This window comes from Mus caroli, unplaced genomic scaffold (assembly GCF_978045245.1).
Source record: "Mus caroli unplaced genomic scaffold, Mus_caroli_1 scaffold_8, whole genome shotgun sequence".
NCBI lineage: Eukaryota > Metazoa > Chordata > Mammalia > Rodentia > Muridae > Mus > Mus caroli.
In genome coordinates, this window is record NW_028227263.1 from 26764877 (window position 1) to 26782454 (window position 17578).

The window sequence follows — 17578 nt, forward strand, 5'->3', positions numbered from 1 at the left end:
AAATGTTTTTCAGAGCTTGCTCAGATAATTACCCAACTTAGGAATCAATGATGGGGTAGGAAGGCAACGGTGTTTTCTATGGCTCTTGTTGTTGCTGCTGCTGTTGATATTAATGTGAATAGCTCAGCAGTGAGCTTGCTAAGTTTATAAAGATGTATTGTGTGCAGAACACATAAAGTCTCCAACTACTTTGAGAGTTAAAGATGAATAATTTACTTTGTGAATTGTTTGTAGCGGTGTTGTTAGTGATTGTTGACAGCATACCTCCTTCTTTGTTGCCAGCATGATGTCACATTTCTCTTACTGCTGCCTTCCAGAAAGCTGTGGCCTCTACACCATACCTCAAGCCTTCCCCCATGGGACTGCCATCAATTTTACAAGGCAAAACTACAGCTGAAGCTGAAATAACCTTGTGCCTATTGTTGTAGCCCAGTGAGGTGATATGTGTAAATCCCAACACTAGGGAGCCTGAGACAAGACTGAGAGTTAGAGAACAGCCTGGGTTATAGAATGAGACAGCATCACAAACTCCAGGAAAAAGAAGAAAAGAAGAAATTTGGGAGCAGACCTAAGAAGACTCTGTGTGTGTGTGTGTGTGTGTGTGTGTGTGTGTGTGTGTGTGTGTGTGTGTTGAAATACTGCACGGTCATAAAAATGAAATTGCACCACTTGTGACAGAATGGACCCAAGGACATTGTATTGAGTGAAATAAGCCATGTGACAGAAGAATGGATACAGAAAATGTGGTTCATTTATACAATTGAATACTACTCAGCTATTAAGAATGAGGATATCCTGGGATTTGCAGACAAATGGATGGAACTAGAAAATATCATCCTGAGTGAGGTAACTCAGAGCAAAAAGGACATGCATAGTATGTACTCACTAATAAGTGGATGTTAGCAACAACAACAACAACAAAAGTACAGAATACCCAAGATACAGTCCACAGAACTCAAAAAGCTCAACAAGCTGAAGTGCCCAAGTGAGGATGCCTCAGACCCACTTGGGAGAGAGAAGAAAACAATCACAAGTGGGGAGGGAGGGGGGAGGGACCTGGGAGGAAAAGTAGACAAGTTAGGGGGAAGAAGGGGGAGAGGAGAACCTGATCTGGTATTGGGTAAGGGAAAAAGACTGAAGCCCTGAGAGCCAGCAGAAACAATGGAAACAGGCAACCTCAGGAAATAGGAGGTTGGGGGGACCCCCAGAATGCACCAGAGACCTGGGAGGTGAGAGACTCTCAGGAATCAAAGGGAGGGACCTTAGATGAAATGTCCAACAGTAGGAAGAGGGAACTTATAGAGTCCACCTCCAGCAGGAAGACAGGGCATCAAATGAGGGATGGGGTTGCCATCCCACAGTCATATCTCTGACCCAAAATTGTTCCTGTCTGAAAGAATTAAAGGGTTGCAAATGGAGAGAAGCCTGAGGAAAAGAAGGTCCAGCGACAGGCCCAAAGTGCGATCCAGCTCAAGGGGAGGTCCCAAGGCCTGACACTATTACTGAGGCTATGGAACACTCACAAAAAGGGATCCATCATGACTGCCCTCTGGAAGATCCAACAAGCAGCTGAAAGAGTCAGATGCAGATATTTGCACCCAACCAATGGACAGAATCTGCTGACCCCTCTGGCTGAATTAAGGGAGAAGCTGAAAGAAGCTGAGAAGAAGGGTGATCCTGTAGGACGATCAGCAGTCTCAATTAATCTGGACCCCCAAGTTCTCTCAAGCATTGGACCACCAAACAGACAGCATACCCTACCTGATATGAGGCCCCCAACACGCATACAGTAGAGGACTTCTGGGTCTGTGTTCATTCAGAGATGATGCACCTAACCCTCAAGAGACTAGAGGCCCCAGGGAGTTTAGAGGTCAGATGGGGTGGGAGAGTGGGGGCATCCACGTGGAGACAGGGTGGGGTGGGGAGGAGGTGTGGGATGTGGAGTAGATGGAAGGTGGATGGGGGGTTGGGGGCAGGTAATGGAATATGGAGTGTTAAAAAAATTAAAAATAAAATAAAATTTAAAAACTAAATAAATATAAATATATGAAAAAAGAGAGAGAGAAAGGGCCTTAAATAAGGTAGGGTGTAAATAAAAGTATTATGCAGCCATTTAGGAGTCTATCTCTTATGAGCAAAGGATTTGATGAGGAATCCAGATGGTGTGGAAGGACAATAATTACAGCAGCTGAGCTTAACTAAGACAAAGCCTGGCATACTGTGGGTTTCCAGTGATTTCTCAGGATGCTGTTCACTAAGGCTGGTGTTGGGCCCTACTACTAAGGTTGTAGTCTACCTTGTCCAGACAGTTTTACTAAGCTCAGTGCAAAATGAAGGACTCCTTTTACTTAGTGGGGCTTCCTCTTCTCTGCCTGGTCTGGGGATCCCAACTCCCAAATCTTCTACCTGAGAAATGTCACATAGTCCTTGGCAAAATTCTAGGTTCAGCTTTCTCTCTCCAGATAAGACCCTGCCCAGCCAGCATCTGAGATTCCTGGAATGCCTCTCTATGAAAATGGGGCATTCCCAGTATATTAAGCTGCAGACAATGATTTCTATTCACCCTGAAAACTCCTTCTCACTCTCCAAGGTTCACATATAGCCCTTGCTCACCCTTTATAAAGTGTATGTTTCTCTGAATATGGTCAAAGAGAGCAAACTTTATATGCCTCAGTACAGGGGAACACCAGGGCCAAGAAGTGAGAGTGGGGGATAGGGAAGTGGGGGGAGGGTATGGGGGACTTTTGGGGTATCATTGGAAATGTAAATGAAGAAAAAAATCCTAATTTTAAAAAGAGAGAGAGAGAGCGCTGAAACTCTCAAATCCTTGTAGAAGGCCTCTCCCCGCAACATTCGCTGCCAGACCAGAATCCTGCTGACCGGCCCATTCCAGACTTCCATTCATCCTTTCCCATCCAGTGTGTAGTGAGCCCCTGGCCTCCATACCCCAAGGGAAGAACTGGAACTCAGAACTTCAGGCTGGCTTTCAACGAGTTGTGCCTGAAAATATGGAGGGAACACCGAATGAATTAGAAGGTTTGGAGAGAGAAGGAGACATCGTGAGATCCAAGGTTATGGTGGGGGCAGGGATCAGCATCAGTTCTGTGGAAGTACATGCTTTCTTTCTGTTTCATTAAATTGTAAAAAGAAATCACAGAAGGAGCAAACTGGTGCCATATTAATTCATAATACAGAAGTAGCTAAAGTGTGTAATGGTCAGGTATGCCCCTGCCTCAGCATCCTGTGGAATCAGCAGAAACCACGATAAAAATGTCCCATCATTTATATTCTCAAAAATGGTTAAGGTCTTACTTTTGTGTGTTCGCCTACTTCTCCTCTCAGGACTTCAGAGAGTGCCATCTATGTCAAGAACGTTGTTTTGTACGTTCTCCATCTATCAGTGACATCCTTTCTATTCCTGATCTCCTGCCTCAAATCCTCCTTGTTGGCTGTCTTGAGCATGATAAATTTCAGAGGACACATCTTTTGCCATTACTAACAAAAGCCACCAAGAATAAGCCATCCAGGGGCTAAAGCCATGTGGATGTCCAAAGAGAAATGAGAAAATGCTTCCTTTCTAGGTTAGGTAACCTTGGCATATTTTGGAAGTGGTGAGTGAAACTTGTGACTGTGGCTATGTATTTAGGGAGGGTTTGCAAACCTTTAGGTAGGCCCTAAGTGGCAGGGAGAATTTTCTAGAGACAGGTATTTAAGGGTGATACCCAGACCCTTGTTTCTATCCTGTTGTTGGCATCCTAGCCCACCATGATATGGCAGCCTCTACCACATGCTCCTGAAACCGTGAACTAAGTAGTTTTTCCGTGCCTTGTTGCCATGATGGAGTGAAACTCTCTGAAACAGTGGGTCCACATGAATCCTGGTCCCCTTCAAATGCTCCTCCAGGGATTCTGTCAGAGCAAAAAAAAAGTCACTAATGGAGGGGATACCTAGAAGATGGCAGTGTGTTATCATATGACTCTTTCTCCAACTCTAGAGGGGCAAATCTCATGCATGGACTCAAAGAGCTGTTGCAGTACCAAAATTAATGGAAGCAACATGTCTGTCCATCCACAAAAGAATGGGTTAATACATGGAATACTATGCCACACTGCAAATAAACTAACACCACATGTAACGTCCCCACTCTAGACCTGGCTCTAGTTAGCCTCAACTGTCAAAAAGCAATCACAGGAGTAAACTGATTCCATATTAATCCACAGTACAGAATGACATGGGGAATCATAACTGAGGAATTTCCAAGGTGAGATTGTCCTTGATTACACCTGTTAGAAATTGTCTTGATTGATGTGGGAGGCCCTGGCCCACTGTGGGTAGCACTATCCCTAGACCAGCGAGCCTCAATTATAGCTGATCATGAGCCAGAGAGTAAGCCAGTAAGCCATAGTCCTCCATGGTTTGTGCTTCAGGTTCCTGCCTTGAGTTCCTGTCCTGACTTCCCTCACTGATGATCTTCTTACTAGGACATACAAGCTAAACAAACCCTTTCCACCCCCAGGTTGTTCTGTGCCAGGGTGTTTTATTACAAGAACAGAAAAGTGAATTAAACTTAGACCTCAAAAAGAAAATGCTGGAAGTCGACAGTATGTGATAGGATTCCTGCAACATCACTGGAGATGATAAGCTCTAAAACCTTTAATACTGATGGCTTCTTAGACAAGAGAGAGGAGCTAACATGGGGGCAGATGCAGGAAGGCAGCAACCCTATCTGGTAGGTTTCATTACTTACACAAACAAGGCAAAATGTCAAACTATCATGAGGTTGCATGTACCCACTGTTTTTTTTTTTCTTATGACTCTCTGTACACTTCCTACTTTTTATAATAATGTGGCAGATCTATCCTAAAATAACTTAAATGAGTCATGTTTATGTAATCCCCTCCCTTTGAGGACAGACAGAACCTGTGATTTGGTTAGAGTGGTTATCCTTTTTTTAGTACTGGGGGCTGAACTCAGAGCCTGTGCCATATGCTGGACAAGAGTTCTCCCACCAAGCAACAGTCTGTGACCTCTTTGTAATTTTTCTTTTGAAACGGAGTCTCACTAGGTTTGTCTGGGCTGGCCTTGAACTCACAGAAATCTAGGCAGGTTGTGGACATACCTTGAACCATCGGGACTAGCCCTATGGTTTCATTTAGTTTATATCATCACAATGATATATAGTTCAGGACACAGTGAAGCATTCTAGCACATAAATACATTGTGTAATGATAACCAATGGTGATTGGCATATCCAGCTGTGCGGCATTTCATCTTTTATTTGCATTGGGAATCTTCTCTATTTAATACTTTGAATAGGCAATTAATCGTTGTAAATCAAGGTTATACCACTGAGCTATAAGACAAGGAGGCTGTTTCTCCCACAAAAACCTTGTAGCAGTTAACCATCTCCATCCCTTTTCCTCACATCCTGCCCAGGCTTAAGTGACTATGGTTGCGTTCTCTTTTGCTGTGAGGCTGACATTCTAATCTCCACATACACGTGAGAACAGGTAGCATTTGTATCACTCCATTCTAACAAGTAGATATGGCAGAGGCAGCAGACCTCACTCCTGTGATAAAGTATATCACAACAGGAGATATGCACCACCCATGATGGCTTCATGTCATATAATTTTCTACCTGAATAGACTAGACTGACATAATTGAGCTGGATTTTAAAACAAGATGTCATGCTGTGAGAATATCAGGTAGCAGGGAACTATGGGTAACCGTCTAAGACTTAAATGTTCCCCCCTAGCTAATGTCACTAACAATCATAGTCTCACAGACATATAAGTACCAGAAAAAAAGAATTCTGGCAACATTTCCCTGACCCAGACTCAAGATGAGGGAAGTAATTCATTCAATAGAATGCTCACTGGACCACCATGAAGGCCTGGGTTCAGTTCCTGGAAACTGTATCAAAAAGCTGGATGTGGTGGTATATTCTTGAAATTCCAGAACCAGGAAGGAAGAAATAGTGGACCTCTGAGTTTCACTGACTAGCCTGCAGAGCTCACTTGATAAGCTTTAGGCCAGTAAGAGAGACTCTGTCCCAGAAATGACATGGATGGTACCTGAGGAAGAACCCTTGAGGCTGACCTCTGATCTACACACATGTGAACATATGTGAGCACACACACAAACACCACAATACGCTCGCTCGCTCTCTCTCTCTTTCTCTCTCTTTCTCTCTATCACACACACACACACAGAGAGAGAGAGAGAGAGAGAGAGAGAGAGAGAGAGAGAGAGAGAGAAAGAGAGAGAGATATGTGGAAAGATAGACACAGACAGACTCCAGGTGAAAACACAGTTCGGCCAATCCCTTGAACAGGTTCTATTGATCAATATTCCTGAGAATGTTTATTTGAATGAGTAAAGACTTATTTTTGGTTGGCAGTTTTGCCAGTTTCAGTAGTCGTTGGCTGGAATGTTGCTTTGAAGCCTGTGGTGAAACTGGGCATCATGGTGAGGAGCGGGTGGTAGGCCAAAGCTACATACCTTACGGTAACCAGGAAGCAGAAGGTGGGGGGCTGGCAGGAGGAAGGACCAGGGTTCCAAATCCCTTTAAGGGCACATTCCCAATCCCAACTTCCTTCTACTGGGCATCACTCTCTAAAGTACCACTTCATAAAACCACAAGCTGGTGATCAAACCACTAATGCATGGCTTTTGGAGGATATTTCAGAATGAAAATACAGCAGAGCCTCCAGAGACCAAAGCAGAGGGCAAGGGTGTGTTGTGTCTGCACCTGGGATGGCAGGCAACAGAGATCATTGATCAGAGCCATTCTAAGGTACTCAGTATAACTCATCATTGGACAATTGAGAATGATTGCAAATAACATATCTGTGGAAATAAACTGGAGCCAGAGGATTCCCAGAAAACTGTGATGATGTCATAAGGTCAAAGTTTCTAGAACAGGGAAGTAATTTGCAAGACAGATGCTCCAAAGACCAAGGTACAGGGTGACCTAGAGATCACCTTTGACTTCAGTAGATTTAGAACACTGGGCAGGGCAAAGGGGCTGCCCATAGGTTACAGAGGCAGCAGAAAATGAGGAATTTGAAACAGCTGACCATGATGTTTAACTGGAAGGAAGACTGAAAAGAACAGAGCTACTTACTTCTTGAGCAAATGAGGCTGGTCATAGCTAGTTGGGTATCTCAATAGTTCTGCATCCTACTGTGGTTGAGTTCAATGGCTCTGAAGCTTTGATGTACACAAGACCTACTTGTGTACAAATAACTTCCCAGAAGTACCCACAGTCTGTGTGCAGCCAAGCAGTAGAATGCTATTCTACAGTAAAAGGGAGCAAGTACCAATAAGTGGAGGAACCTAAAAAAAACAAAACAAACAAAAAACAGGAGCTGTAGAGATGCCTCAGCACTGGCTGCTCTTCCAGAGGATTCAAGTATAATTCCCAGCTCCCACATGACTGCTTACGGTTGCCTGTAACTCCAGTTCCAGGGGTTCCAACATCCTCTTGTGGCCCCCACGTGCACCAGACTGAGGTATATAAATACAGGCAAAACATTCATACACATGAAATAATAATAATAATTTTAAACATGATGCAGAATGGAGACAATGTGCAAATTACCACTACTGCATGAATCTATTTATGTGACTTGTTCTAAACACATAAGTAAAGGCAAGTCTCTTCAGATAGAAAGTAGATTTGCAGTCCCTAGGATTGGAGGTGGGAATAGCAGCTGATTACAGTTGTTTTCCAGTTTTCTGTGGAATGAGCTTTTCAACCCATTTTGTCCCCAGGCCCCTGGCAGTTATGATATGTTATCTTTGTCTCCTCAGATGGCACTGGGGTATGACATACTACCACCGAGGGTGATACACAGCTGGCTCTTTTTTTCATGGGTAATTTATGGACAACCTTGCCCAGTGAGACTTAGAAATAAGAACTACATCCAGGTCCTTTTTCTCACAAGCTTCTTCCAATCAACACTGGAGATACATCCAAAACCTCAAAACAGAAGTGCTTTAGAGTGCATGTGTGTGTGTGTGTGTGTGTGTGTGTGTGTGTGTTCTTGCATGTGTGGTGCAGGTATACATTTCCACATGTAGGTGAGCATATGGAAGATGAAAGTCAAGCTCTGGTGTTGTTCCTGAAGAGCCATCTGCCTTGTTTGTTGAGAGGGGCTCCTTCATCTCTCATTGTCTTGGGGCTCACTAACTAGGTCAAGGTACCTCCCAAGTACTGAACTTACAAGTGTCTGTCACAGCACAGGCTTTTGCACAGGTTCTGAGGGCCAAGTTCAGGTCCTCAAGCTGTCACTGCAAGCATCTTACTGTCTACCTCCCTGTCTCCCTAGATTTAACAGCTTGAACCATTGTTTCATCTCATGCTCCCTAACTGCAACATCCTGAGTCTATAATGATCAAATTGTGACTTAAGGGCATGTGTTTCTCCTAGGAAAAAGGCACCAGTAGATAGATGTGTCTCACTGAAGGCTTTGTGAGAGAGCTGTGAGCTGAAGGCTTCACACCTTGTTCTAGGCCTGTGGGGATGCTATATAGGTTTCAGGGGGAGTTCAGGTAAATGCTACTCCACTTGGTTGTGCTGCGTTACTGAGTTAATGGGTGATTATGAAAAGCTATCCTCATCACATTAGTCTGCTTTTGAGAAATACACGAAGTTCTCAGCACCCAGATCAATGCACTCCTTTAGCACAGGCAAAGCCTGAGAGTTGAATGGGACAAACTTGCTCTGCAGTCCAGAACTGGGACTTTCAAAGCTGTGACTCATCACTTTACTGCAGAGGACTACATGTGGTCTCCATTGCATCTACCGAGATCCACCATTGCAGTACAAACACAGCCACAGACCACACATAGATGGGTGAGTGCACTTATGTTCCAATAAAGATTTATTTACTATAATAAACAATAGCCAGGTTTAGGTCATGGATGCAATTTGCTGGCCTCTACTCTAGAAGACTGAAGTATTTATCAAAATCCAGGTAACTACCCTCAGAAACACAATGTAGAAAGTATTTTCCCAAATGATTCCTTGGAGTCTTATTTATTGTCCCCAAAATTGTACGTTTATAGAAAAGAACTTCTGTGTGTCTTAATAAATGTAGGTGAATATAGGGATGGTGTGTAGATTCCAAGGAGTTTTCACATAGGTGTTATTCCATTTGGCTGTACTGTGGTTACTGTGTGGAAGAGTCCATGAGAAAGAAAGAAGCCAAGAATGCTGGAGAAGTTAGACACAAAAGACTCTAAGAACACAGCATGGGGTTCTCCAGGAAACATGATTCATAGGCTTCTCATAAGGAGAGGGTGGGCTGGAAATGAGACAGCTTTGATGGGAGGCCTTGTGACCATCTGGTGAGTTTCAGGGGGCCTAAGAATGAAGATGTGAAATGGCCTTGATGGACAAGAGAGCTGAGCAAAGACCCAGACAACCAAAGCATGGATACATCAGGGCCTCGTAAAGTCATTTTAACAAGGAAAATGACACATGCACTATCAGGGGGTGTTGAGGACTTCAAAAAGTAAAGCCAGTTCATCTGAGTATTCTAAAATCTTCAGTGCTGGGATATACAGCTCAGCGGTAGATTGTTTACCTGGCATACACAAGATCCTGGCTTAATCCCTGGCATGAAGGGGATAGCAAAATCCCCAAAGCTTCGCAACAAGGATCACAAGTCACTAAAGATGGAGACAGGTTTTCTACAGTGCCCAGCCACGGCTCACGTAACACCAAGCTTCCAAGTGTAAATGCCTCCAGTTCTGCTTGCTTTCCACCCCTTCTCATCGTGCTCCATGGAACACTGCAGTCAGAGGCTAGCCCACCTGTGCAACACTGCAGTCAAAGGCTAGCCCACCTGTAACACTTTTTTGAATGGGCATTTCCCCACATCACCCACATTTTGTCCAAAGATAAAAAGGCTCTGAGGAGAATTAATATCCTGGGCTTGTCTCTTGTTACTTATTTTTATGTATATATCCCACTGTTAACCATTGATCATTAACTTTTCATTCGTGGGTATGCATTTTATTTTAAAAATATTTTATTTTACCATTACTTTAAATTTAGTTAGATATCTAGTTAGAATCTTAATAGGTAGCCCAAGGTGATCTGAAACTCATTTTATAGCCCAATTGGCCTCAAAGTTGGAGATCCTTCTGCCTCAGTTTCCCAAATGCTGAGAGTAGGAGCACTCTCCAGTCACCTGTCTTATAGTGAATTTGAAGCCAGTCATTCTTAAAAGAAAAACAGAAAATAAGACTCTAGTGATTGCACAGATACAGCCAAATAGTAGAAGTGTTGTACCACAGATATCACAGGCAGGAGTCGGCAGCACAGAAAGGACGTTACCAAGGTCCAGCAGCGGCTGAAAGCTGTGTGGGAATCTAACACCAGGCCCCATCACTCCTAACCCTCAATGTCTCTGTTGAAAAACAGACCTCACCCTTACTAGGGCAATCCCATTGATCTGCGTTTGTAAATCAAAACCAAATCATATCTATGGCCCTTTCTTTCTCTCTCATCCTAGATGCACCTTGCCAGCACACAGTCACTCATCAGCAGGGTGGACCTGGAGCCTTGTCATCATCTCGAGCTTCTCAAACATGTCTGAGAAAGCCAGTCAGGGCCCAGTGCTCAGGGAGAGAGACACATGCCCACACATCCCTAAAACTTCCTGGAGAATCAGGCCACTCCTTCTATAGTGCCCCAAGCAGCTGTGAGACGCTGAGTGGAGGGAGGGCAACAGGAGGAGAGCCAGACAAGGAGACCCCAAAGGGCCAGGCCTCCTCAGAACCTCAGGGCAGAGCCGGCCAGCCAGGTCATAAGTAAAACCTAATTACTACCTTGTATTGGGGATGAGTGATGGTTGGTGGTTCACCACTGAATCCCCATGTCCTGGCACATGGTGAGTCTTAGTGAAAGTCTGTCATGGGTCCAATGAAGGTGGGTCTTGAGTGGGAACCAGAAAGGGAAGGAAAGCACAGAAGAGAGGAAGACAAAACCTTGTAATTTTTACATAAGTAGAGACTGTATCTAATTTCACAACTATTTCTTCAACTAATAAGACAGTAAAGGATTATATAAAGAACCCAGCAAACACTTTTCAAATGGAAGATATAAACATCATACATATGTAATATACACTATAATATAAATCCATAAATGACTGCAACAGGATTTTTAAATAGGAATGTCAAAAATAATCCCCTAGATCACACTTACTATGCTGCTACTATAAACACCAGTGCATGCGGATGGTGTCCACTCTTACAATTGTTAGTCATCCACCAGACACAGTACTGGCTCTTGGCATAGATTATCTCATGTAATCTTCATTATCCTGCATAGCAGGAGTTCTTATCAATCCTGTTTTATAGCTGAAATAACTAAAATTCAGAGAAGTCAGCAATCTTAAGACTGCTCAGATGAGAAGCAGAGTGGTGGCTATAGGCCCCTGGGCTCCCCAAAGTCTCGGATCTGCCTTTCATGGATCATGGCTATCAGTGTGATACCCAAAGGCCAGGCGGAGCTGGCAGGTGTTGAGAAGAGCCAAATGTTCTCAGGACTAGCTCAGAGTAAGTCTTCAACTATCACACCTGGTGAAGGAGACGACCATTTCCTTGTTCCTAAGTGCTGCCTGAGAGTCTGGGAGCCTGTAGGAGTTAACCCAGGATATGCACACATGCACACACAGGCACGTACATGTCCTTGTCCTCTGATTCTGTTCCCAAGGCGAGAATGGAGACAGACCCTGCCAACTGCACAAGTCCTAATTGCATTTTCTTTCTGAAAGGGGGTCTGGTACTAGACGCCTGCGGTCCAGTGCTACGTGACAGCAGGACTGTCTCCACTGCAGGTGGCAGAAGGCCCCATGGTGTGCAGCTCCTGGAGCCTCTCAGGCTTGTGGCTCAGGCAGACCCTCAGTGCCCCTTCCAACGACTGTTCTTACACGTAGAAACAGAGCAAGCTTCCTGCACAGGGCTTGGGCATACAGTTAATCCCCTTCCAAAGGACTGGAGATAGAGAAAGAAGAGACCAGAAATTCCCAAGATATCTTAGGAGACAGAATGCATAGCACAGCGATTGAGAACAGAGAGTTTTCAGAGGCAAAAGCCAGATCTGTGAATCTCTGAGATTACATGCAGGGCAGCCTGGAGACTAGTGAGCTCATCTCTGAGACCCAAGACGGTGTTATTTCCATGATCAGATAAGAACTTGTAGCCAACATGCTAAGTCCTCGGGGCCTAAAACATAGTAGAAGCCTGAAGATTTCAGCTATGATAAACAGAATGACTCATCCCTCTTCACTTACCATTTATCAAGTAAGGTTTCTGATCAGAAACATGAAAGAACCAACTAGACTGAATCTTTGCCTGTCACCTACTCATATTGTAATGAAAACACAGAGAAGTGTGCAAAGCCTGTTGCTCAATTTTTCTATCTTTTTTGCTCTGGCGAAATGCCTAGTGAGAATACTTAAGGAAAGAAGAGATAGTTTGTTTTGACTCGTGATTTAAGGGATAACGACCATTGTGATATGACAGACACGGAGGCAGGAAGGGAAGGAAGCCGGTCATACTGTGTCCACATTCAGAAAGCAAGAGAAATGAAAGCCAGTATTCAGCTTGCTTGTTCCTTCCCCTTTCCAACCATTAGGATGATACCAACCAAGTTCATGGTGTGGTTTTTGTCCTCAATTAAGCCTCACTGGACATGTCCCCACAGACAAACCAAGAGGTATGATTTCCCACCCCCCACCCCGCCCTGCCCTCCGAGCCTTCTCCCTGGCCCATAGTCTGTTTTCTTAATCACAGGAGACGCTCAACCACCCTCCTGTGCTGGGAGCTGTCCAGACCTTAGTGCTGAAAGCTCCAACTCCTTGGAAACCTTCAGTTCTGGGTGAACAAGGACAATTCACTTGTCCAAATGCAGTGCATCGTCATAATAACAAATAAATGTCATTATGGTGAGAGAGTTCAATAACAAGAACTAGGGAACGATAAAGGAAACTTAGCAATACCTTAATGTAAGGCTCTGAATAAGACATCATCCAAGATGGGGCTTGAAGGATGCAAGGAAGTTTGTTCCCAGTGGATAAACTGCAGGGGGCTTTATGGGAGCAGAGAAAAAGTCCGTGAAACGGAATGTGAGAAAAATCCTAAAGTAAAAAACATTAGGCTAGAAAATAGTCAGAGAAATTTAGGGAAATAGCCAGCCATACCCAGGAGGTCTGAAAGCCTAGGTGGTATTCTGTACTCAGAACTGTTGGGGGATTTCAGGCTGAAAGAGATGGTTTGTAGTTTGCAGTAATAGGTTATGGGAGTTTTAAATATTAGGGCCTAGAGGGCTCTGCACTACTTTGATGAAGAAACAAGCTTGAGTTAAGCAGAGGTTCTAAAGTTGCAGAAGAAACCGTTATAGGGAAAATCTTGAATAAGAGACAAGACCCTGAGAAGAATCAAAATAAAGGAAACATTTAGAAATGGGTGCCTGCACGCCTTTAATCCCAGCACTTGGGAGGCAGAGGCAGGTGGATTTCCGAGTTCAAGGCCAGCCTGGTCTACAGAGTGAGTTCCAGGACAGCCAGGGCTACACAGAGAAACCCTGTCTCAAAAAAAAAAAAATAATTGTCTATATAGCAAAATATAATTAAAGGTAATTAATTTAATTAATAATAATAAAAAAAGAAATGGGTGCCTGGATCATGAGTGCTGATAGTTCGCCTGGCATCCAAGCCTGCTCTGCTCAGTTGCACCACTCCTGTATCTCTTTCTTTCGATGAGCAGCATTCATCACTAACACTAGTTGTTCCCAGCTGCTACGTTTGAATAGGAAATGTCCCCTTAGGACTTGGGAACTGGGGACTCACTAGCCAGCTGATGAGCATTTGGCAAGCGACTGGATCTTGGGGCTCTGACCTAGTCAACCAGTTAATCACTTGATAGATTTGTCATATGAAGACATTGCTGAGAAGTTGCGAAAAGCAAGAGGTGGAGCCTAGTTGGGGGTCGCTGGGGCTGTCACTGTGGCTATCTCACATCAGCCTTTTCCTGTATCCCCTTTACTTGGCATTTCAGCTGCTATGATGTAAGCCACTCTGCTCTAACCACATTCTTCCTGCCGTGATGGATTGAAACCTCTGAAATCACAGGCTAAGTAAGTCCTTCCTCCCTTCAGTTGGTTTGCTCAAATATTTGGTCAGAGTAAGGTAAGACTAATTAATACACTAATGACTCAGTCATTCAACAAATAGCACCCTTCCCTTGCTGGCTCATACCAGCATGGCATCCTTGGCTGGTATCCCAAGTCAGGGTCTAGTGACTGCCACCTATTTCTTCTGTGAGAGCACATTAGCAGACCTGGTATGAGAGTCTCCTGTAGGGAATCCCCGCCTCTCTAGTGAAGACAGTAGTGCCTGCTCTATTCAGAGATGGCACTCCACAGCATCCTGACTCTGAAGTATAAAGAAGAGAAATTTGTTTCTCACAGTTCTAGACTCTGGGAAGTCCAAAGTCAGGGTACCACCCATGTCATCTCCTCATAGACATATCTTCCCCCCCCAACCCCCCACTATCATCCTCAGTATAGCCCATACTTCCTTCCAAACGTTATGTCTTTGTTTTTGGCAACCTGAGTTCAGTTACCACTGCCCATATGGGTATCCAAGTGAGGCCCATCCACTAAAGCATGAGGAACCGATCAAGAGTCAGGTCTTCAAACAAGAATTATTCTGTCCCAGCAATCACCCACTGCCAAAAGATCCCCAGTGAATGGTGGGCTGTGGAGGTCACCTACATTACCTATGCCAGGAGTTTTGCTGGCTTGATCTTGAGCAAGTAACTACAGCTACTGTGAGGTCATGGTTGTGATAATGCCCAGCAGACAGCATCTCATGGCATTCATGCTTATCCTTCAGCGATTACATTCTCTTCTCTTTCATGACATTCCTGAGCCTTGGCTGTGATTGGGTTAATACAGTTGTCCCATGTAGGCCTGAGCACTCAGGCTCTTCTTCTTAGGACTTTGACCAATTCTGCATCTTTACATTGACTGCTGTCTTTGGCAGGAAGAAGCTTCTTTGACCAGGGTTGAGAGCATCCCAGTCTGTGGGTGCAGGCATAAATGTGTAGGAAGCATGTTGGCAGCATGACTATTTAGTAATATAGCAATAACAGGTTTTATACTAGGGGCTATGACCTCCCTAGTCGTGGGCTTTTGACTACGATTACAGTACAGGCATGAAATCCCATGCTGTGGAGCAGGCCATATGTCCAATCAGAAGCTGCTCAATTCCTGCATAACAGTTGTTCCCCTATTGCACCAATAGTAGGTAGATCTTGTATTGCAGACTTTTTTTTAAGATGTGAAAAATTAGCAGTCTCTGCAGTCACTGCTACCATCACTTCAAAGAAACAAAAAAAGAAAGAGAGAGGAGAGGGGAGGGGAGGGGAGGGGAGGGGAGGAGAGAGAGAGAGAGAGAGAGAGAGAGAGAGAGAGAGAGAGAGAGAGAAGTAATCTTTTCTCACCAAAGCTGATGTTACCATTGTCTTATGGGCATAAACATAATAATTTATGTTTATGAGTTTGTGAGCACATTTTGCCCACTTAGCAGGATGAAAGCAATACCTTCCACACTAGGGCTTATGGCCTCCCCAGCCACAGGTGTTTGACCAAGTTAACAACACTGTATGTGAATCATCTCCTATAAAATGATCACCAAATGCAGTCAGAGAGTGACTGCTTATCCCATAACGAACTTACCACTATTGTGCTATATGCCTGGCAAGTCACTTACACAGAGGGCCCACAGCTGTGTGTGACTGTAGATAACAATTCTCCCTCAGGTTATGCATAGAACCTCATAACCCATAGGGGACAGCCAACAGGGAGAAGGCCTTCAGCACACTTCCACCTTGATTTCTCTGTCCCATGAACAAGGTGTGCGGCATCTTCAGTAACTGACTTCCGTCTAATTCAGGTAGACAACTATCAGCAGTGTAAATGTCCTGATTTGTTTAGGGGTGACTTAGGGGCCTCCCTGACCAATAACTCATAAGGAGGTGGCTCACTCTTGGCACTTGGGCTTTTATTTAATACATCTTATTTTTAATTAAATAGGAGGGAATCTAATTAAATAAGAGAGGGAGAAAGCAGGGGTCATCAATTTTTCTTGTAAAAGTCTAGCAAAAAAATTAGTGTCCAAGCCACAGGGTGTCCATACTCACTCTACCTTAACAGTTCAAAAGCAGCCATGGCAACCAGGAAATGAATAGAGCTGTGTGTAGGAAAAACTGTCTAATGTACAGACACCCAAAGGCTGTAGTGCACTGGTCCCTGGCATAAAGTCAGACTCAAACATCTCTTCTCCCCTTCTCTTACCTGAGAGAGAAGTACAGTGAAGTCTCTTCTATTTCTTTCAAATCATCCCTACCCATAAAAGAGTTTTAACCACACACATATGCATATACAGAAACACACTTGCACACGCATCATACTAGATCTGCTAGTGTCTCAAATTTGTCTTGGATATTTTTCTATGTCAGCACATCCAGGGTGACTCCATTGATTTCAGTCCCTGAAAAATAGTCCATAATAAGGATGTAGCATTATTTATTGCTGAAGCTTCAATAGTTTTTCAATATTGCACTCTATACAAATAGATACATATTGGCACTCGGGCTGTGTGACTTTTCTTCCTGGCTTCTTCAATAGCCAAAGGCTAATGTAGGAATGGCTGACAGAAGCCAGGCACTATGTTAGGTGCTGACAGCTTTCAGAGGTGAAGCTATGGTCCTGATCTTTAAACCACTCACACTGAGGTCCGTGGTAGTGTGGATGGATTTCCTACAGCTGTACAGCAATTGATGACATTTTCAGGCTGTCCTCACCAATCTTTACAAGAAGCACAGTATGAAGCAGGTACCATCACCAGCCAGACCCCACAGACATAACTGGAGAGCAAAGAGTTGAGTGACTCACCTGAGGTCACACAACTAGCCAAAGAGTGAACTGGAGTTCAAACCCTTCCTCATAAGCATTCTGCCTATACGTGGAAGGTCAGGCAGAGGTTTGGGGAGAGAAAGGACATATTTTGGAAGATGAGGGAAAGCTTCCATGAAATTTATAAAAGCACAGGGTCAAAGAGCACAAGCAGTTGCACATGTGAATGCACACTGATTGTGACAGCACACACCAGACCTGCACAAATGCAAGCCAGACAGAATCCCACCGTGAAGGTCAGGAAGTGAGCATGAAGCTCGTCTACCTGCAAGAGATTGGCATTTGACAGCTGCTGGGAGGGGAAGTATTGGTTTTCTTTTTTTTTTTTTTTTTTTTTGGTTTTTCAAGACAGGGTTTCTCTATATAGTCCTGGCTGGCTGTCCTGGAACTCACTTTGTATACCAGGCTGACCTTGAACTCAGAAATCTGCCTGCTTTTGCCTCCCAAGTGCTGGAAGTAAAGGTGTGCGCCACCACGCCCGGCTTAGCATTGGTTTTCTTTAATGGTGTGACAGAATACTGCAGGGCAGACCCCACACCCATGAGTATTTATTGGAATAACACAAACTCAATGGAT